This window comes from Protopterus annectens, chromosome 12.part0 (genome assembly GCF_019279795.1).
Source record: "Protopterus annectens isolate FY-2018-M chromosome 12.part0, PAN1.0, whole genome shotgun sequence".
NCBI lineage: Eukaryota > Metazoa > Chordata > Ceratodontiformes > Protopteridae > Protopterus > Protopterus annectens.
Window position 1 is genome coordinate 351,513,553 of NC_056746.1, and position 23,409 is coordinate 351,536,961.

General features: G+C 39.9%; 1 protein-coding gene across 1 annotated transcript in view; it reads left to right on the forward strand.

Moving 5' to 3' along the window:
* Positions 1–23,409, forward strand: part of LOC122816562 (E3 ubiquitin-protein ligase RNF216-like) — a gene marked incomplete in the record, with an annotated part of 2,262,287 nt that overhangs the window by 626,913 nt on the left and 1,611,965 nt on the right.

Genomic DNA, 23,409 nt, shown 5'->3' on the forward strand with positions numbered 1-23,409 from the left:
TCATGCTTTTAGTTTCAAATGAATTTTATTAATATTCATGAGGATTGTTTTGTATAGCTTTTTATTGGCTAGTTTAAAAGGTTTGTCAGCATATATATATGTGTTAATTGCAATTTGTTCATGTCTGATGAAGTCTTACAGTTTTTGATGAAAAACGTGGTGATTGTTCAAACGTTTAACCTTACAATAAATCTAATAGAATATCTCGGCTGTCCGGTGCGGTTTGTCCTCTTCACAGTGGTTTTTTTGTTCATTGGTCTATTTTGCACTGTGCCTCGTGGTTTGAACTTTTTGTACACCTTACTTTTCAGCTTTTTTGGCATTCTTCTGTCATACACTAGACCTGACACCATGTGCCAATTGACTGTAGACCTCTCTAACTCCAGGTTTGACCTCCTCATTCAGACTTCTCCTCAACAATCCCTCCTAGGTCCACAAAGTTAACTTGTTCCACTATTTTTCCTTATCTCTCAGTTCTCAGATTCAACTGATTCTCCAGTTTACTGTCTTATTGGTACTCAATTTTATCCCATGTGCCGTCTGTAATGACACATCATCTGCATACAGCAACTTTGTTGATCTGTCCCCTCTGACCTGTTCACTAGTATAGTCCATCACCAGTAGGAACAGTAGTGGTCTCAAAGCTGAAACCTGATACACACACCCACTGCCACTGGGAACCCATCTGAGTCTGAACACTGTTTATTTTTGTGTCATTGGGTCATAGTTTCATAGTTTCATAGTTTAGTACTAGGCTATCTGCCCTGGGGCATTTGTAAGCCTAGCCATAGTGATGTGGCTTTTGCCACCCCATTAAATGGTACAAAAATGTACAGAATAAATTTAGAATACTGTGCCTCTGTCTAGTAGTGACACAATGAAGGTCCCCTTATATAATAGAATTAGTTTACTGTGCCTCTGTCTAGCAGTGACACAGATGTGACCCCTGGGGTAAACTTACGATCTCCCATCCACTCTTCAAGATTTCTCTTGAAGAGGGTCAGTGAGGGGCTCTGCCTAATACGAACTGGGATCTTGTTCCAAAGCATGGGAAGCCTCTGGGTTATGAATCTATCCCTCCAGCATGTCCTATTCATACTTGTGCCGAGGTTTAAGTCTTTAGCTCTCGTGGTCCTGATGGATTTGGATTTTTTGAGGTGGAGCATGTCCATCAGATCCTGATTGGACATGGCCTTGTACGTCAGGCAGAGATCACCTCTGAGCAGGTGGTATGCTACTGAATAGAGCTGAAGTTTCTTTAGTCTGGCAGAATAAGACATATGTTGGAGACCCTTGATCCTCTTGGTGAGGTACTTTTGTGGTCTCTCCAGCTGTTGCAAATGCCGGGTGAGGTACATACCAAATGGGGCATTGTACTCAATCATGGGTCTGATGAGGGAGGAGTATAGGGGTACAATGACATCCTTGGATCTGGATGTGAATCCCTTCATGATGAGGTGTGCAAGGTAGAATGTTTTTCTAACCACTTTGGCAACGTGGGTGTCAAATGAGAGGTCGCTGTCGACTTGGGTCCCTAGGTCTCTGATTACTTTTTCCGTACTCAGTGGGTTGCTGTCTATGTGATAATTTGTGGGTACTTTGTTTTTCCCAAAGGGGATGACTATACTTTTTTTGGCATTTAGTTTAAGGCCGTGACTCCGGCACCAGTTGTCCGTTTCTGTGAGGCCTTTTTGTAGGATGTATGTGTCCGCTGGTGTATCGACTATGGTGCCTAGTTTGCAGTCATCTGCGAACTTTGTCAGCCACAACCCTCCCATGTTTGCTTTAACATCTGAGAAATAAATGCCGAACAAGAGGGGTCCCAGGACAGATCCCTGTGGGACACCACTTGTGACTGGCTTTGAGTCTGACATTGCTCCAGCGATTTTAACTTTATGAGTTCTGTCCTTTAGCCAGTTTGCAACCCATCTAGTGACATAAGGGTTTACGTTTAAGCTGTTGAGCTTATCTGTGATGCCTGAGTGGGGTATTGTGTCGAAGGCCTTAGCCAAGTCCAGGTAGGCTGTATGGACTGCTTTGCCCTCATCAATGGCTCTAGTGACTGTTTCTAAAAAGTCAACCAGGTTCAAAAGGCAGGATCTGCCCTTTACAAAGCCGAACTGGGTGGGGTCAAGTATCTGTAGGTCCCCTATGTCTCTGTTTATGAGTTCCATAATGATTCTTTCCATAGCTTTGCAGACCAGGCTGGTTAAGCTTATGGGGCGGTAGTTCCCAGGGTCTGTAGAGGTACCCCCTTTGTGGAGTGGGACCACTGTTGCTGTACGCCAGTGTTCAGGTACATATCCTGAAGTAAGGCTAAGGTTAAATAGCATTTTTATGTGTGGGTTTTGCTCCTCTTGGAGTTCACGTAACACGCAATCAGGGATACCGTCAGGTCCCATTGATGCTGTGTTTTTAGCTTTGTTTAGGGCGGTTCTCACTTGGACATCTGAGATGACAGGGAGATTACATTCAGCTGGGATAAGTATTTCTTCTTTTGGGGGTGAGGGAGGGGAGAAATTTGCACTGAACCTGTCAGCCAGAATGTTGGCAATATCTGTGGGTTCAGTGTATTTTTTGTTGTTGTGAACTAACTCTGAGCATATCTGAGGGTTTCCGCCCAGGTTTCTAACATAGCTGAAGAAGGCTTTGTGGTTATCTTTAGTGTCCTTAGCGATTTTTCTCTCAAAGTTGGCCTTGGATGTTTTTATGAGAGAACATAGTTTTCTGCTAATGTTGATCAGAGATGTCTTCCCTTCATGGGATTTTGCTCTGACGTGCAGTAGATTCCTTCTTTTGTTATACAATTTGTTAATGGCTGAGGTCCACCAGACAGGACTCTTGCCTTTGGTGGAGAGGGACTTGGATTTATTTGGGATTGCATGATCCATGCATTCTAGGAGATGTCCATAGAAAGTATTTGTGAAGGATTCGGCATTGTGGGATGTGGTATCCACTGGCACAGTGGGCTTAAAGGATACCATCTCAGTCTTAAGAAGAGTGAAGTCTGCTTTTGAGAAGTTTTTCACTGTGGTCTTTTGTGCTGGGGGTGGAGGTGGGATATGTATATCCAGGGTGATTAGTTTGTGGTCAGATCTCACTAGTGAGGGGTATACTTCCGGTGTGGAGCATTTTGTCCCCATGTTTGTGATGATCAGGTCTAGTATATTATCTCCCCTAGTGGGAGAGGTGACTAGTTGTTCCAGTGCATTTGAATTTATGAATTCCAGGAACCTTTGGGCTAGGGTATTAGGGCTAGAATAATGTACCCAATCTATGTTTGGGTAGTTGAAGTCTCCCAGTATGATGGTATTTTGTGATACATTCATATCCTCCAATGTCTTCAGGAAGGCTGAGTGGGGTTCCTGAGATTGGGAGGGTGGTCTGTAACATGCTACCAGTTGTATAGCAGTTTTTCCTATGGTTAGTTGCACCTGTATGGTCTCTGATGCTTCATGTGCTGCTACTTACCTGGAGGTGTGGGTGTCCTTGATGAATATGGACACCCCCCTCCCTTTGTGGTTCAGCCCGGGTTTTGGGGCCAAAAAGCATGATACGAGGTATAGCCTGGTAGCACTGGGGTGCTCTCAGGAGCCTTGAACCAGGTTTCAGGTACTGCATAGACATCGATGTTCTCCATGCTGAGGAGTGCATCGAGTGCCTGCATCTTGAGATTTAGACTTCTGGCATTGAGCAGCATTACCCTTAGTTTTTTTCCATTTTTGTTTTCTAAGGAGGTGGGTTTGTCTTTTGAGCCTTGCCTAAAAAAGGGACTATGGGGGTGGCAAGAGCCTTAGCCAATATCCGGAAGCCCAGTGGTGACAGGTGCAAGCCATCCCTTGTGAAGCAGCGTGGCTTGTCCAACATGTCATCCCAGGCAGACAGACATTGGATCCCCTTAGAATGACACCAGTACTTGAGCCAATTATTAAAGCTGATCATCTTGTCTTTGTATTGTGGTATCATTCTTGGTGAGGGCAAGATGCTGCTCAGGGTCAGGGTCATACCAGCCTGGGCTACATAATCGGAGAGCTCCTCTATGTCTCTTTTCATGTAGTCCAGGGAGGTACGTCTCAGGTCATTCACGCCAGCATGGACAATGACCGAGTCATATTTGTACTTGCTTTGGAGTGACTTGAGTGCGTGTGTTATGTGGCGGACCCTAGCTCCCGATAGACAGCTCACAGTCACCCTCTCCTTGTTCAGCCTGGTCAGCGGGACATCAGTGTGTCTGACTATAGAGTCACCTATTACTAGTGTATCAGGCATGGTGTTTGGCCTTAAGGGCTGTGATTGGTTGACACACTGATTTATTGAAGTATGTGTTGCATGTGTTTTGTTTTGAGGTGGTGGATTTTTGGATGTCTGCTTTGGGAGCCTCTGTTGTTTTGGTAAGTTTTTTATTAGAGCCTCGAGTATGTCTTTGTGTTTTTATGTGTTTGGTTTGCAGTTGTGGTAGGTCTATGTGGGACTGGGATTGTTGTGTGTGTGGTTACCATCTCCTCCTGTCTGGTCATGCCAGCCCTGAGTTGAGAGAGTTCAGCCTCCAGTTTGGCTATATAGTTGCATCTCTCACATGTATTTGTGTTTGTTGGGGGGAGGAGGAGAGGGTTGTCTGTGTACATGAGACAATTGTAGCATTGTCTCAAGATACCCAGATTGACCAGCTGAACTGGAGAGGACACCAGTAATCTACCACTCGACATGCTAGAACAGTATAAGGGAGTGCTGTACCTTTAAGGGAAGTGGATATTCACAGGGGTGGTAGGTAGATGTAGTGCTTTACTTAGTACGAGAGTGCTTACTTAGTAGAGAAGTATTGAGAACAAGTGCTAGGCTTATAATATAGTGAGTAGTCTGATTATACTAAGAGTAGAGCTTCCTTAAGGGAAAATTTGAAGAGCAGACTTGGCGGAGCCAGAAGAAGTTTAACCTTGTTTAACTGCCGCTGCGCTATGCGCACAACCGCGCAAAGCCGTGCAAATGCGGATTTTAAACAGGGAACTACAAAAGAGCTACAAATGGTCCAAAACAACCAATTACTACAGCTCTTGTGCTGAGGTCACTTCCTACAGGGACAGGTAGGCTGCTCAAGGCTCCCCACTCCCACTGGTGAGCAAAGAAACTTCCTTCTATCCAAGTAAGGTAATGGACAACACAGGTACTACACCACAGCCCAGAATACAGCAATGCCTGTAAACTGGTCTAAACTAGTCGAGGAGAGGCGGGAAAACAAGGATTATTTTTTTGTTTTTTTGATAGAAACACACAGAAAATGCAGAAACAGTGATAAATCAGTTACACAGGCTAGCACACTTTAGTGGGCAGCCTCAACAGTTAAATTAGACAAAAAAAACAAACAAACTTTCAATCAAATTCAACTAAAAAGTAACTTTAAGTGCAGATTTTAAAATAATGCAGCAAACAGTTAAAAAAAACAGTTCAAGCTTGCTCAGGGTAAACTACAGAAGCTATTCCAAGTGAAAAAAAAGCAAAGATACTTAAATCCAGAAAGTAGTCGCTTTTCTGAGTTCTCTGTAGCTAGGACCACTCTGCAGGACCATGAGGAGCTTGTCTGAGCAGTATAGCCAGAAAAAAACGCCCAGAGACAGATTTTAAACAGGGAACTACAAAAGAGCTAGAAATGGTCCAAAACAACCAATTACTACAGCTCTTGTGCTGAGGTAACTTCCTACAGGGACAGGTAGGCTGCTCAAGGCTCCCCACTCCCACTGGTGAGCAAAGAAACTTCCTTTTATCCAAGTAAGGTAATGGACAACACAGGAACTACACCACAGCCCAGAATACAGCAATGCCTGTAAACTGGTCTAAACTAGTCGAGGAGAGGTGAGAAAACAAGGATTATTTTTTTGTTTTTTTGTTTTTTTGATAGAAACACACAGAAAATGCAGAAACAGTGATAAATCAGTTACACAGGCTAGCACACTTTAGTGGGCAGCCTCAACAGTTAAATTAAACAAACAAACTTTCGATCAAATTCGACTAAAAAGTAACTTTAAGTGCAGATTTTAAAATAATGCAGCAAACAGTTAAAAAAACAGTTCAAGCTTGTTCAGGGTAAGCTACAGAAGCTATTCCAAGTGGAAAAAAAAGCAAAGATACTTAAATCCAGAAAGTAGTCGCTTTTCTGAGTTCTCTGTAGCTAGGACCACTCTGCAGGACCACGAGGAGCTTGTCTGAGCAGTAAAACCAGAAAAAAACGCCCAGAGGCGGATTTTAAATAGGGAACTACAAAAGAGCTAGAAATGGTCCAAAACAACCAATTACTACAGCTCTTGTGCTGAGGTCACTTCCTACAGGGACAGGTAGGCTGCTCAAGTCTCCCCACTCCCACTGGTGAGCAAAGAAACTTCCTTCTATCCAAGTAAGGTAATGGACAACACAGGAACTACACCACAGCCCAGAATACAGCAATGCCTGTAAACTGGTCTAAACTAGTCGAGGAGAGGCGGGAAAACAAGGATTATTTTTGTTTTTGTTTTTGATAGAAACACACAGAAAATGCAGAAACAGTGATAAATCAGTTACACAGGCTAGCACACTTTAGTGGGCAGCCTCAACAGTTAAATTAAACAAACATACAAACAAACAAACTTTCGATCAAATTCGACTAAAAAGTAACTTTAAGTACATAACCTTCACTAATTCTACCATTGTTTTTGGGACTTCGAGCCACCAAAGGACTGCCCAAATCAGCTTTCTTGGAACCTTGTCATATGCTTTTTCCAAGCCTAGTAATGCCCAGATGGACTCTTTCCTCATTTCTAGCTTCCTCTCAACTATCTGTCTCACTGCAAACATTGAGTCCTTTGTGCTGCATCCTGATCTGAATCTGAATTGCTTATCTTCATCTTTCATTCTCCTACTCTGTATATTCTTGTATCCGTCACCCTGCCTAGAACTTTCATGCAGTCTGACAGGAGTTTGATACCTCTGTAGTGCCCACAGTTGTAAATACCCCCTTTTGTTCTTGTACACTGGCACTACTATGCCTATTTGCCTATCACATATAATATGCCTTTCTCTCTATACTGGTATGAGTACCTTCAGGAGCCATTTCCCCATAACTCACCCAACATCTTGATCATATATGCAGAGACCTGATCTGAGCCTGCTGCTTTCCCTGAATTCATTTTCCTTAGTATTGCTTTTACTTCTTCTATGGTGGGCTCCTCCTCTTCATTCATTTTAGGCTGTGTCTGTGACAGCACAGCTTCTGTGGGTTTTCTTTATTCAGGAACTGCTGGAAGTACTCCTTCCATTTGCTCTTTGATGTTTAGTAGCTGGTGAGCAAGTTATTGTTGGCAATCTCTATGAACAATGTCTGATGACTGTCTTCTTTATCTTTGTCTTTGTCTTGCAACCTGATAGAGTATATTTGCACCACCTACTCAGTCACTTTCCAGAAGCTGACAGAATGTCTCTGAATGTTCTTTATTATTGCAACTGCTCTCTCAGCCTCTATTAGCTAGCCAGTATTCCTTCTTAGCCTGATCTATCATTTCAATCTCCAAGTTTTTCCTACACTCCTTTCTTTTGATGACTTTCTGGACTTCTGCATTGCACAATGAGCTCTCCTTACATACCTTATTTCCACACCTGGCTTTATCACATATCTTTTCTATAGTCCTCACACACGCAGTTTTGAAGTGCTGCCACTCTTCTTTAACTCCAATTGTTTTCTCTTCTTCTGGAGGTGCTAAAGCCCCGAGTATTTCTTCAAACTGTTATGTTTTCTCTCCAGTCAACTTCCAGGTCTTCACCTAGTCTTGGTTGAATTTAGAGTCTTCTCTGTTGTGGCAAACAGTGTTTTTTTTTTATTCTGTGGGTTGGTTGTTTCACTAGGTATGACTTTACAATCACTGATTCTACCCTTATGCCCTTTCCTTACTAAGAGGAAGTCTACACGAGTTGGATGTTGGCCACTTTTGTATGTGATTTTGTGACTGTCTCTCTTGCTGAACTATGTGTTGGACACCATTAAGCCATTTGCCAAACAGAAGTCTAGAATGGCCTCTCCTTCTTTATTCCTGTTGCCCCACCCATATTGACCCAGACAGCCCTCATATCCTGTTCTGTCTGTCCCAATATGTGCATTCATATTCCCCACCAACTCATGTTGTCCTGCTCTATTTAGTCAACCTTGCAACTTCTGCCTGAATGTATTCTTTTCCTTCCTGTCTCAACCCTGCTGTGAAGTATAGTCTCAGATTATGAATACTGCCCTGTTCTTACACTGGAGTCTGATTCCCATAAGTCTGTCCCTAATTCAGATGACATCCCTCACTGTCTGCAGAAGCCTCTCCCTCATCTCAATTCCCACACCAGTCCACCTCCTGAGTAGTAGACAAGGGAACTGAAGCCAAGTGGATTTGCTACACTGCCCTTCCATCTTGGCTTCTAGATACAGAGGTTGTTCAGTTTCCTTCTTACCATCATGTTATCCATTTCCAAGCTCCATCCTGTCAGTGAACCTATACTGAGTGTAGCAATCCTTAGTTCATGTTTGGCAAGTTGATTGGTTTTACATCCAGATTTCAATCAAGAGAGTTATCCAAGGTAACTTTAGCTGGGCAACTGGTACTTACCAGCCAGTAGTTTCTTGACCCAAGGCTCCTGGACACACACTGGCCCATAGGGGCACATAGACCCCTTCAACCCTTTTCATGGGTCCCTGACGTAGGTCAGAGTAGGCCAGATCCTCAACTCACTTATCACAAACAAATACCTATGTTCATGTTTAGTGACATTAATCAATGTGATTCTATCGCCTAAAGCCAATTTTTTCACCATTGAATGGTTGTACTTGACATGGCATGCAGTCTGATCTGTGTTCTCTTATCTAAAAGTTAACATGTTGTTAGAATACATGCAATGCGCTTTGGATGGCTGAGACTGTTTGTCTTGAATTTAGCAGATATAATTTTACTTTAATGGGAGGGATGCTGTGGTGAGTTCTGGGAGGAGATGGTTGTATTTAAATTGTCTGAGTTGGGGAGTAGCTAGAGAATGGGGGGTGGAAGAGAAGTGGACAGAGCCACATGCACAAATGGAGACAAGCAGTTTGTTGCACAGCATAAGAAACAAATTAGTTTGTTTTCATACCCCTAATAGAACTGCTGAGTTTGTTTTTCATTTGTTGCACTCTTTTTTTTTTAATTTAACAGTTAATTTCTACAGCAACAGATGACAGCATGATATGACCTTAAGCTGAAGATTGATTTAAAATACACAGGAATGCACAATTATACCAGCAGATCTAGCCTGTCACTATGTTGTAGTTAGTACTCTGGCTGCCCCCCCCCCCCCATTTTATCTACACTTTTATTATAACAATTCCTTGCTAATTTAAAGCTTTTTGTTATCCTCAGTTGCATGATTTCCCCACTGATCTGTTTGGTAGTCCCACTACCCCCTCTGTAAAACAATGCTTCCTTGCATCAGTTCTGTATCTAGCTTCCTCTGCCACTCATTGCCTGTCACCCATCCTCCCCAGACACTATTGTCATCATCCTTCTTCTCATTATCCTGTGTCCACATCACATCTCCTGTTTCTTTTCTATTCTCCAAAGTAAACATTTCCTTTACTACCTTTCTCTTATCACACCTGATACATACCCATTAACATAAGTAAAACATCACATACATAAGCTTGAATAAAGATAACTACTGCACAAAACATGATGATCTTGGGTAAACTAACCTCCACATAGTTTGTGACAGAGTTTACAGAACTGTTGCCTCATTACAAATTTAAATGTTAGGCAAGGTAAAGTCTACATTAGTGTGTATCTCAAAAAGGAGGAAAAGTTGAGCTTTTATCAAAAGAATATTCAAATAATGTAAGAACAAGTTTATGGTTCTTTTTGTCTTTTGCAGTTTCTAAGATTTTGCATCCCTTGTAACGTATCATGGCTAGCAGTGTTAGTACCTCAGTAGGCAGCAAGCACACTTACCACTTACAGAAAGATCCAAAGGCTGTGGGTTCTATCCTTAGAGTGGGTACTTAGATTTATGTTCCAGCACTGACACAGTAGTGTAATATAAGGGGGATACTGCACTTATGACGTGCTGTCTTTAAGATTAGATGTTAAAGTGAGAGCTTATCTGCTGGAGCTGGTAGTTTCCCAGGTGGATGATAAAAGAACCCATGGCACTTACTGAAAAGGAAAATTTCCTCTGGTTTCCTGGGCAAATTTCTTTCAAAACAGTACAAATACCATCTTAGGTCTGCCCTCAAAACATGCAGCTGATCCAGTGGGGCTACCCTGGTCAACAAAATATAACTAAATAAAATAAATATTGTATATTCCATTATTCAAGTGTAACTCTTCTTATTTTTCAGAATAAGAATGGAACTTGTGCTAGACTGTTAAATCAAAAGGTTTTAATGACTTTTAAAACATTAGCTGGCCAGGTGGCTACCTAAAAAAAGCATCAAGAATTTTTTTCAGACAGATTATGCAGGTACTATTCATGAAGAACAAAATGTTGTCTGAGATTAACACTTCTATGTTAAGAACAGAAATGTACCTTTAAAAGCAGTACATTTGCTTTCCAGTCATAGAAGCAACACATCACAGAATCATTTGTTAATAAAGTTAGGCATCTTCCTAAGGCACCATAGATGGGATCTTTACAGCTGCTGTAAAAAAGAAGAGATGTCGGGTGTAACAACATGGAACTCAGGCAGGGACCTGTTAATATGTAGTTTCTTATAAGCAACATAATTTATATTTGATAAAGCACTGAGAATTCCCCAAGTGAAAACAATTTCAAAGAAATAATGGATAACAATCACATTTTGATAAAATGAAAGAAAAGCCCAGTATTAAAAAATAAGCTGGCAAAACTTAATAAGCATGGAGCATTCTTTTGCTGCATATATACAGAAGAGAACACAGCCCTGTTCTAATATATTCTGTCTCATCCCTACCACTTTGGCACTGACAGCTATCCACTTATATCTGGAAGGTTTTCATTTGAAAAGTAAGTAAATGGCATAATTTCATACTGTTGTTACTCAGTTATTCACTGTGTTTTTTCGTAAACACAAAACAAAAGCTGTAGCATAGCATAAGACAAAACTATGATGTTTTACATTTCAAAACAAATTTTATTTATTCAAACTGCATCCATGAAGTTACAGCATCTGCCGCACTACACAGATCGCTGAAAAAAAAAAGAAAACATCTGTAGTTATTGCCTCAGCTATAGCACTAGTAAAAAAAAAATAGTAGCTGTCACCTGTTTGTATATGCTCACTATCCAAGATCACTCCCTAGTAAGGTGACTACATGTCTGAAGAATGCAGTTGAACACATTGGAGCAGTCTAGCTGCTGAAAACAGCACTATAAGGCAGCCATAGTTACCACTTTCCACAGATCTCATGCTGGCAAATTAGAAATAGAAATCACATGCCCACTGCTAGTAACTTAGTGTTTAACACATATTGGGAAGTTTCTAAAGGCAGTTTCAGGCATGTAGCCATTCATTTTATACTAACATTAATGCAGAAAAGATGAAAGCTATAACCTTCTACGGCATTAAGTCATACCACATCCTGAGTGTGGGAGTACAGAATGACAGTTTCCATTAAATTATTACTTCCTTACTCTATTAAAGTATACAAAGGAAATCAAGTTTTCCCACATGCTGAAGAAGCCTGTCATGTGGTCCTGTCCAAATCAGTAAACCTAGGAGAAGCAATACCAAATCTGGGGGCCAAAATCAGCACTATGCCTAAATCATAGCAGTTGAGAGGTATTGTTAGCTGTTAAAGGTAAGAATCCGCTAACTTAACCTGGGGGGCACCAATTTACTCTGATATTCTACCCATGAAGTACCTCCCACCTCACTGCTTTCTCAGCTTTCCCACCTTCCTTTCAGTCTACCTTTAATTTTCCTTCCTTTCTATCTCCACTCCCCCCATGCACCTAATTGTACTTATTGTATATATTGAATATTTACTGTCTATGCTGCATTTTGAAATAGTTGTGTAGCTTATCTTACAGTTTAAATGCGAACAACGGTTTCTTAGTTATAGTTGTGCATTTAGTTATATAGCTGATAGTTTGTAAAATATTAACTATTCATCACTAAGTGTGCCTCCCTTCGAAAATGTCAGCTTTGTTATATTCTGTCTGTTGGGTTCTCCTCGGCTAACCCAGAAAATGGTCCATTAGAATCAGTGCTCTATCCCATTAACAAATGAAAATAAATAAATAAAAATAAATTCTATACAGCTGACTTTGAAACAAAGTATTTGTTCTAAACTTCCCCATACATACACACACACACACACACACACACACACACACACACACACACACACACACACACACACACACACACACACACACACACACACACACACACATATGCCAACACTTACTTTGTCTGGCACAGCATCAGAATGCAAAGTAAAATGCATACCTTATTCCTAGAGATGCTGTTTGGGAATGAGGAAAAAATACAGTAGTGTGAGGCCCCACTGTATGTGCTGCTTTTCCACAAACCATGAAGGAATAGGTCTGTGATGGCTTGTGCTTCAATACCTACATCTAACTCTCTAACACCTGTTTCCTTACAAATTAATCAACCCCATTTTCTATAATTCTCTACATGCTTTTTTTTATCTATAACAGACAGTCACCATGTGGGACATCTAAAGTCAAAGTCATGAATATTGTTTCCATCAAGATGTCTATTATTATTATTATTATTATTGTATCTTATTGTTTATGTTGAAAGAGTAGACAGCTCCCAACTTGTGCCAGGAGATGATGTTGCTAAAATATGATATTGGAAGAGAATGCCATAAAAAAGGTGTACGCCTGCTGTATGGTGGTTTGGGTAAGGTGCCATCTTCAAATAACTTTAGGTGAATCACTCTTGCGTTAGGTTGTCCTCCCAGAATTCACTGATCTGGTGCATTGGCTGTTTCAGTGCTAACATTGTACTAAGTTAAGTGTGGTTGGTAACTATCATGAAGACATAATGAAGTCTAACTGAACCTACATTATATGCTAATAGTTTCATGTTGAGAATACAAGCTGTTTTTTAGTGCTCTAAATTTGACATGGAAACACCTGGATTTATGTATGACTAGAAGTGCTATGAACCTCAGAATGTATGAAGTTATTTGGAACACTGAAAATGCCTAACTTTGATGCATTAAAGTAATGGAGTTCTAACAGAGAGATGCCTGTGAAATGCTAATCTTTCCACAGTAGCTGTTGGAATACAATAGGAGAGCCAGAGTTCAGTTATTAGTAGTACATGTGGTGCCTGACTTTTCATCTCCATGCATGGCAACTATTCTGCAAGTTTATGTTTTTTTTTTTTTAGATTGCCACTGATAACCACATTCTCATAATGCTAATAATAATAGGGAATTGCATGACACTGCAAATATGTCAGAATGTATTAGTCATTTAATGAGAAACAAATGGCACAAGTATATACTCAAAGCAAAATACATGCCACCATATGTGAGTGCTGTTGATGGAGCAGAAACTTCCTTTCTGATAGAATTGTCTGAGTACTTTATTACTCTTTGACTCCCATCAGTCATAAGATTTGTCTCCTTCATAAGAATGAATGTCATTTTGTTGGCTGTTTCACGTTCTGCCTGTTTACATTATTATAATCTTGCACTAATGTCAGGCTACAGTAGTGGCCATTTCCAGTCACCCATCTTAGCAAATTGACCATTCAACTCTGACAGCAAGCTTTTAGTAGCTGAAACAGTCAGTTCCTCAGCAATATCATAATCTCAGTTTGCACATTATTATTTTATTGGGGTTCCTCTGTTTCTTCACTCACACAACAACATACATTGTAACCAAATACCATGCAAGCATTAATTGAGATTTGTACTTCATCATGGTGATAACAATTCATGGAAGCCGCATATATCACTTTGGTGTTGATCTGCTTGTCCACTTCAGTTGGACCTTTGTATGATAAGATAAGTTGGGAAGTGTGGCTGCTCAGAAATGTGGCATCTGAAGTTATTTTGTCAGGTGTCTGAGATCACAGAACATCCTGGTATGGACCAAGGTGTAATATCCTACATACCATGACTTTTCAAAATCATTTAAAGAATTCCATATATGGCTACACTATGCTAGTTAATAAAAAGGTAATTATAATTGATTTAAGTTGTAGAAAAGCTAACATTTCATAGGATATCAGTACATCCTAAATATCTACTGTATGAAAGCGCAGGAGTACAGCAAATGTTGAACATCACTGGTCTTCCTTTAAACTTGACATTCAAAGCAAGGACAAGTCCCCACACTCCATAAATGTATGTATAACAGCTCCAAGATCGTCAATTGCCATACCTCAGAGAAAAGGAAATACTCCAAGAAAAAGTAAGCTTGGACCTGGTATATATGTAAGTCCACATTCTCACTCATTCAGCCTTGCAGTTCCGGGACCTGAAGTTACAAGTCTCAGAATATCAAATGATTACCCTTCATTTTCAGTAATACATAGTGTTTTTTTTTTCCAATGCTTATCAGCTACCTGCATGTTATAATGCATCCTTGCAAAATGCTAGTTAAACTTCTTTTGATCTTGTCTTTACAACCACCCTGTCCAAGTACTGTAGTCATCGTATAATGCATTCAAATGCTGTTTGCCTTAATGTCTCTTCACTGACCAACCCTTTCCTTACCCCGGTAGCCTGTCTGATTTGTCCTCTAGAATACCCGTGTATAATGTGATTTTAATACTGAATACATGTGTAATTCTAGCTCCAAACTACGGCTGGAGTGCAGTGCAATCCTACTTTGTTTTCCTTCCTCATTTTAGTTACTGGTCCGTTTTGTATTTTGTTACCATGAGCGTGTTGACCTTGTCTGATGCATGGGATTAAATCTCTAAAGTTCTAATTGCTGGGGTCCCCATCCTTGCTATCTGAACTAGGGCCATTTAATCAAAAATCAGCCCTACTTAAATTCCCCACTGTTTAGACTCTTCTGAGCCCCCATCCTTATTTATTTACATTATAACTCACCATAATAAGTTTCAGTGCCTCATTTTACCCCATATACGATGGAGTGTTAGTGAAATATCCCCCCTAAAATGTCATCTCTCTACAGTTATAGTTAAGAAATGCATAGACTAGAATCAGATAATTCTGTATCTGCTTTTGCTGTTTCTCTCTTCCTGCCCTGGGGCGCTGGTATACAAAGGTTCCTAATGTAGCTCAGTGATGACAGCCTGCTAATAGATGCTGGGACAATTATTTTGTCACCATATTGAAATCAAATGGAGGCTCATGAAATCTAAACCAAAGCTACAGCAAGACAGGTTTTAGTAGCTCATAGCCTTAAGTTTCTGTGATGAATTTCTGTCATATCATTTGTCCATCTCCAATCTATCGTTTGAACATATCCTATGAAATCTAAGGTCCCACTTTGCATAGGACCTCTGTCATTGCTTGAGGATTTCTAAAACACCAGCAACTGACCAGGCCCACCAAATCAAGACAGAGAGCTATCATCAGATGTTCTGTATTTTCCGCCACTCAGCAGCAGCCCTAAGGTACATTAAGCCTATTTTCAAATCCAGATTTCCAGCATCCTGTACAGAAGTCAAACCACACTTTTATGGAGACTAGTATCTAAACTTGCATGTTTAATGTCTGATCAATATAGAAGAAATGAAAGAAATATTTCATAAGTAGCAGTGACTCAACAAACTGCTTGACTTTGGTGAAAAAAAAATCAGAAGGTTGTAGGCTCTGTCCCCACAGCAGGTACATTACTGTTGTATTCCAGTAATGATGCTGACTAGTGATGGTGTATTCTGTGGTGCAGTCCTACACATGACAGGCTACGTAACCATGCCAGCTGATTATTTTCCTAATACTTCAACTCCCATAATTCCTCTAATTCCTATAATACTTCCCTTCCTTTCTCTTTCTCCTGACAAAATGACTCAAGGCTGCTTTCACTATGACTCTTCAAGTTATATCTGAATGAGGTTGCAACTAAATCAGAGTAATCAGCTTTTTTGCAGAGACAAGACCTCCTGTACCCCCATGTTAGGTCAAGCCCTACATATCACCTGAACTTATATATACCAACTCTCTGATCACGCAAACATGAAGAAGAGAGAGCTCTCCTAGAAGGAAGGAATCAGTGTTAGCACACACTAAGAAAACACACTGGCAATGCTTTCCTATGGAAAATATCAACTGGTGAGTTCAGCTTCCTGAAGATGAACTCACACTAATGGCAAATCATTGATTCAAGATCAGTAAGACACGTGAAGCCCCAGAGACCAGTTGGGAGCAACCCGGTCAACAAAAAATGCACTAAAGTCAATCACTTTTATTCTACAGTAACAGGTGTTGATGTTAGGGTGTCAGAAATGAAGTATCCCTGTATTCTGAAGTACAGAAACCTTGTAGTTATACATATAAACAGGAGGGTATGGGGAGAGGTGCAGTGGAGGAGCTATGTAGACAGAAATGCTTTTTATGAACTACAGTGATTTTCACTGTTCAGTGTTGTGGTTAGCATGCACAGGTTTATGATTGCACTTCTTAGTGTCAGTCACTACTTGATCATACTTCTGTCATGGAGCTTCAGTTTTTTTTTGAGACAACTAAATCATGCTAACAAGAAAAGTAAAGTTCTATTAGTATCAGTCAGTGATAAGAAATCTGGAGATACGATAATTCCGTGTAGCAACATAGTATTTGATCTTAAAAATACAGTGATATTGAATGGCTCCATGGCAAAGCTGGATAAAGTTCTAATGCAGTCTCAAGTCTTTTTATATGCATGAAATAAATCACAGAACTTCAAGTTTCTACTTTAGTTGTCTTCACTGAGTCTCTGTCAGCCCACCCTTTTCAAGAGATATCTGCCCAATGGGTATCAGTCAGTAAAATGACACTCCACCCTCTCTCCATACCTCCCCAGTCACCCCCAGTGCACCACAAGGGTCTATCCTTGGTCCTGTCTGCTTTAACATTGTCCCTAACACCCTCCACTCATCCACACAACAGGCCTCCTTAACGTAATAGACAACTTCACACTCATATGGACATCTGACAACCTGGCCCATTTCTAAAAACTTACTCGGGAAGCCTTAACAGCCACTAAAACATGACTTTGTAGCTCACAACTCATGCTCAACCAAAAAAAACTACTTTTTTGTCCACAAATCTTTCTCCCCTGAAAACAACAACAATTAAAATCATCTATATTAATAATAATACAACCACTGAAGTCATTTTTCATAGCAAATGATTAGGAGTGATAGTGGATGATAATCTTAAAATTGATCTGCATATACAAAATTGCATTAAAAAAATCATCAAGAACTACGGATTCTTCACAGAGCCAAAAACTTTATCACCAACACAACTAAAACTGTTTACTATCACATATTTGATTGTCATTTAGGCGCTCGAATATGTGCGAAAATCAATTTCTCGAACTGAGAGTTCGATCACCACAATGTCGAAGCTGACATGAGCGAACAGCCGCTATTGTCATTTTCAACATTGCGGTGCAGATTGCACTATAGTGGGGATCAGGAAATGTACCCTTACCCTCACTGTAGTACGATCTCGGAGTTTGTATATATAAGTAGGGGGGGTGCAGCCCCCATCATGGGGGGTGCAGGGGGGGCTTGCCACCCTGCAAATGTTATTGTTAGTTCTGGGCAGATGTGAGCATTTCAGCAAAGTCGATATTCGACATTGCTGAAATGCTCCATTCGATATTTTGGTTGCTCGGTGTTTTGATTTCCGACAATATTTGTCGAAAATCGTTGCATTCATCTAAATTCTTCTTCTTCTTTCGGCTTTTCCCGGTTAGGGGTCGCCACAGTGGATCATCTATCTGCTCATGATTGGCAGTGGAGTTTTATGATGTTGAGTTGCCAGCCCAGCGCCCAACCTTCCACAGAAGGCATACGCACGCACACACTCAGATCTAGGGCCAATTTAGAGTGTCTAATCCACCTACTGCATGTCTTTGGGATGTGGGAGGAAACCGGATCACCCGGAGGAAACCCACGCGACCACAGGGAGGACATGCAGACTCCGCACAGAAGGCACCCCAGCCGAGAATCGAACCAGAGAACCTCTTGCTGTGAGGCGACAACGTTAACCACTGCACCACCGTGGCCGCCATTGCATTCATCTAAATGACGTTCGCAAATATGATAGTAAACCAACTAAAACTACACTTGCCACTACTTACCTCCCCTTATCACGTTATGGTGCTTTTATCCTTACTAACCTCCAGGCATCACAAAAATCAAGTCTTAAACAATTCTATAATATAAAGTGGCTAGATTTGCAGCAAATACCCCTTTCAGAGCCCACCACTATATATAGCATTAAAATGCCTAAATTTGTTAGAACTACCCCATCAACTAACATATGTACAGCTCCTTACCACCTATAAAATTATCCGGCATCCACCTGTTTGTCCAGCACTAAATATAGTTCTACCCAGCAATTTTTCTAATTGGTTATTACAATCCAATGACCAAAAACTCCTCTCTGTCTACAAACCTATCAAATCTGCTGAGCATGGTCTGTACTCATACCATGTTGCTAAGGCCTGGAACTCCTTACCTGTATCCATCATGCCAATACTCTCCATCCAGTCCTTTAAAATCATTCTGAAAGACTTCCTAACTAAAATCTGGCCCTGTGCTTGCTCAGTTCCAGGATAAACTATAACCCCAAATGTGAGCAAGTTCCTATTCATACCTTACACCTCCTTATTCTCCCTTCTTCACTCACTTTCTTACTTCAGTCAGTTTCTCCCCGACTTTCTTTCTAAATATACCATAAGCCTGTATTTTTATCTCATTTCATATTGCAATTCCTATTGTAAACTAACTTACCTTGAATTTCTCTGTAAACTGGCTAACATTTCTCTAAATATTAAATCATTGTCATATAAGTTGTATCTATTCCTTTTTTTAGGTTGTATCTATTCTTAATCAATGTTTATGTCTAATTTGGTATAATTATTTAAACTGTAGATGTTTTGAATTATTTTTGAAGCTTGTAAAATTATTATTCTTAAACTGTTTTTGTAATATTTAGAGCATTTGTCCCCAAGCCTCCTCTGAAAATTGGCACCTACACTGCTTGACTTTCCTGGTAATCAAATGTCAGTAAATAAATAACTGTAACCCATATGTCCCGGGATAAATTATTAGTCTGGGTGCTAGAGGGGCCACCAAGGGATGATGCATCTGAGTGGACAATACCAGCCTATCCATCCTGGAGGAGGAGGAAGCATGACCTACTTCAAAACTGGCTCCTAACAGACCAGAAGACAGAGCATACAACAATCAGACTGAGATGTCCACACCAACCAGTCTGCACATACCTCCAGCATGTATATGCCACAGAGTGGAATTTTTAGCAGTCTACGGATGGCAAGCTCCTAAAGGAACCAACACACAAGCTAGGGAAAAAAATGTAACCTCTTTTTATGGCTGCCTGGGTAATTGCTTTCTTTTAACTCAGCTCTTGCTACTAGCCCAGAACCACATAATAGTACTCCCACCACTAAGACAAATTTCTGGTGAAGATCTGAGATCCCTCATCCCTTAGTGATGGGCAGATGCAGCAACATGAAGTTGAACAGACAACAGAGCAGTGCAGGAGAGTTGTTGATCAGCAGGAAGAAGGGCAAATAGCACCTAGAAAAAAACACAGTAATATTAAACTGCTGATTCATCTGTAAGATAAACAGCAGAAGCACTATCTGTCATCTCTGTAGACCATCCCACTAGACAAACAAGACATGTAGATACACAGGGATGAATGCTAGCTTTAGCATATTTAATTTTTAAACTGTACTGCCCATTCTTTTCCACTGACATTTCAGAATTGTGTGCATGTTTCCATTATTATATGTAGGTCATTTTAATGTATATACTATGGTGCTTATAAATTCAATTAATGCACAGTGTAGAAAATGACTGCCAGAGCTAAAGTGGCTGATATTTGTTTTTATGATGAAGAACTGCAAGGAGTGGATAAGAAGTGAGACGCAGCTTTTACCTTTGCCTAATAAATGGCCAGTTAATCTTCAAAAGTACTGTAACCTTAAAGGTAGTACATTGCTTTAGGCAACTTATTTCTGGTCTGTAATTGGTAAAGTTGTATGTATAAGTCCATCCCTGACTGATGTAATTAAATATAACAATTATTTGTCTTATTTATTTATTACAGTTTGATGACCGGGATAGTCCACTGGGCCTGGAAGAGCCTGTTTTCAGTGGAGGCCCGAGGAGAAAGGGAGTGGGTTGGGGATGTTTATGAGGTATAGGGTAGGAGAGGAAGTAGAGGCAAAGGGTAAGAGAGCACAGTGATAGAAGGCCGAGGTATATAGTGCATGGGAGATGGTGTTAAAGAGTTTATGTGGTAGGGGTACAGGAACATTCCCACTTTGAATGAGGTGAAATTGGAGAAGAATTTTGTAGTTTGAGTGGCTCTGAGCATTTTGAAGGTGGTAGGGAGAGAATTCCAAAGTTTAGCTAGGGAGGAGGATAATAGTAGATGGCCATTGATATGATTGATATATAATCGAAATCTAAAATTCAATTATTTCCATTGCTGGTAGGTTACATTAGCTTAGAAGCCTAGCTTGGCCAAGAGAAGTACATGGACAGAAATATGACTAAGAATGTTTGGAGGCAGAATCACTAGAAAAATATGATGTCACAGCTTTTAAAGGCACCAACAACACAATAACTAGAGGTCTGTCTTTATCTCAGAGTAGGTGCTTACAAACACCTATGTGGGTAGGTAAGACAAAGAAGCTATACACTTGGTAAGGCAGAATATGCCTATTGGAACTTCCACAGAAGATGTCTGGCTATGCAATGGAAAGAGTGTAGTTCCTTCAAAACAGAGTGCCACATGGCTAAACCTTATTATTATTCTTCCTGCCCCAGAATTAAAAACAAAAAGAATGATAGAGATGCAGAAACCAAAGAATGTAGAGCCAAGTTAGCCAGCTGGAGTGCATAATGAGGAGAGGACTTCCCAGCATGCATGGGGGTCAAATACATCTTCTAGTATTATTGCAATGCTTAATGCTTAAGGATAGAGTTGGCTCAAGAGAAAGCACCAACAATGAGGCATGCTCTGCACCACAATTCATAAAACAGGTAGGCTAGGCTCTAAAGGCTTAATAAGTATACTAATGAAGATATTAGAAGGAGAATTCAATAATTTTTCTAGAAATTTAAGAAAATCCATAAAGTCCAAGTGACTACCAGCTTACGTAAAACAGATATAGAAGAACATATCATAAGCTGAGGTTATATGATGAAAATCCCTGGGGAGACACAATTAAGAACTGTTTCACAGCAAGAGTGGTGGGTGACTGGAGTAGCCTTGTTGAAGAGATACTAGGGTCAAACACAATAAAACAATTTAAGAATACACAGGACTTGACATAAGGTCATGCCCATGTAGGGAGGAAGAAACAAGCTGTTGGCTAAATATTACCACCTGTTAACTAAGAATATATGAAGAAGGACACACTGTGTAGGCCAAAAGGTCTTTACTTGCCAGCATATATTACATTTTTTTCCTACTTACATAAATAAACTTTATACATTTTCATGCATACCTTTTACTTTATAATAGGGATAGGTTTGAAAGGTTTTGTAGCATTCAGGGTATGTAAAGGCCACATTTGTAGTTCTTAGCCTTTTGTACGCTATCCACAACTAATCACTGTGCAATGATATCTGCTGCATCTGTAAAGGAGAGTAGTCAGAATGCTGGTTGCAGTAGGCCCAAATCTCTTTGGTATTACTGAACTACAATGTATTTTATTAACCTTTTAGTTGGAGATGTGTTCCTTCACTGATACAGCTAGTTCAAGCTTTGTTTTATTTACTTTTATTTGATAACTATGTGCATTAATTTATAAGACAATTTTTATCTATTACTTTAGACCAGATACACCGTATATACTGTAAATTATAGTGCTAGTACAGCTTAAAGTTTTTAAAGACGCTACACAGCAGATCCTATCTATTATCCCTACAAAAAAGGGCTTAGAAAATAAAAAAGGCCATACTGATAAAGGCAGTACATTAAGATACAGTCCTGGATCTACAAAGCTGATTTTACTTATGAAGTTACCTGGTTAATAAAACGAATCACAAACTTCTGCTCAAACAATGACTATTTTTCAGGTAATTTTCATGTACTGAATGCCAACAAGATTTCTTGTATTACCATTACAATATTCAAACCTCAAACTAACAAACTTTTTATAAATGTGTCTCTATTTTTTTATGAATATGTTCTGTGAGATACATAAGCAACCTTTCAGCTGTGTAAAGATAATATTCTGTAAAAAATTAAAAGGGTTAATAAAATGATGTAGTAATGAAAGACCTTGTGGATACTGTGGTCTAAAATCAGCAATAACAGACTATCGTGTGACTTGGGTAAAATTTTACAGGAAGAAAGCTGGAATAACAAGCAGAAAAACATGTGACAGTATTAGTAAGTCTTTTTCTTGCGGAAGTATTTAAGAGAAAGAAATTACACAAGTAGCTAGTTAGCTAACCAGAAAAGTCTGAAAATTGTGTTTTTATTTCCAACTTCTGTATCTATGCAGCAGAGAGAGCCAATAATGTGCTAGGTCTTGCTTTGGGACACAGGATCAAACCCTTGCGATAGACTGAACAAGCTATGACATACTGCTAGAGAATGTCGCTAATTGGCAAGATGCCATTAAGAAAGCTAGGGAATCTAGAAAATAAAGTGTCACTGCAATACATTTCACAGTCCTGTAACAGTCAAGATACAGGGACCAAAAAAGTAATGGAAGTTTATCTGTTAGGAAGCAGAGCAATACAGCAGCAAAATAAACAAACAAAAACATTTTGGTTTAAGACTTAGCTTAAGTTATAATATTGCTGATTTGCCATTTTTCACAGATGTCACTACTGTTATTTCAAATTAGAGCAACAATTATGACAATCACCATTTAAATAGTATCCTGTAAGCATAGTTAATTTGAAACAGACCCTTGACTGCTGATTCCATCACCCCTTTTTGGAAAGACCCATTCTATTTATCATGAAGAAGCCACAAAGAAAGCCAAAAGATAGAAAATAAATGTAATGTGCCAGTAAGAATGACTGCTGGGAAGTATGCAACACATCAAGCCTCAAAAGCCAGGGGAATTCTAGGTTTCATGTTTTAATCAGTAACAGAATGAAACAGAAAATATTTTAATCATCTGTTCATTGCTGTGGTGATACAGTAAAGTGGTGAAACAGTGAACAGAAAAATACAATAATCCCATCAGCATGTTTAATATGACAGGTTATGTAGCTGCATAGGAATACAG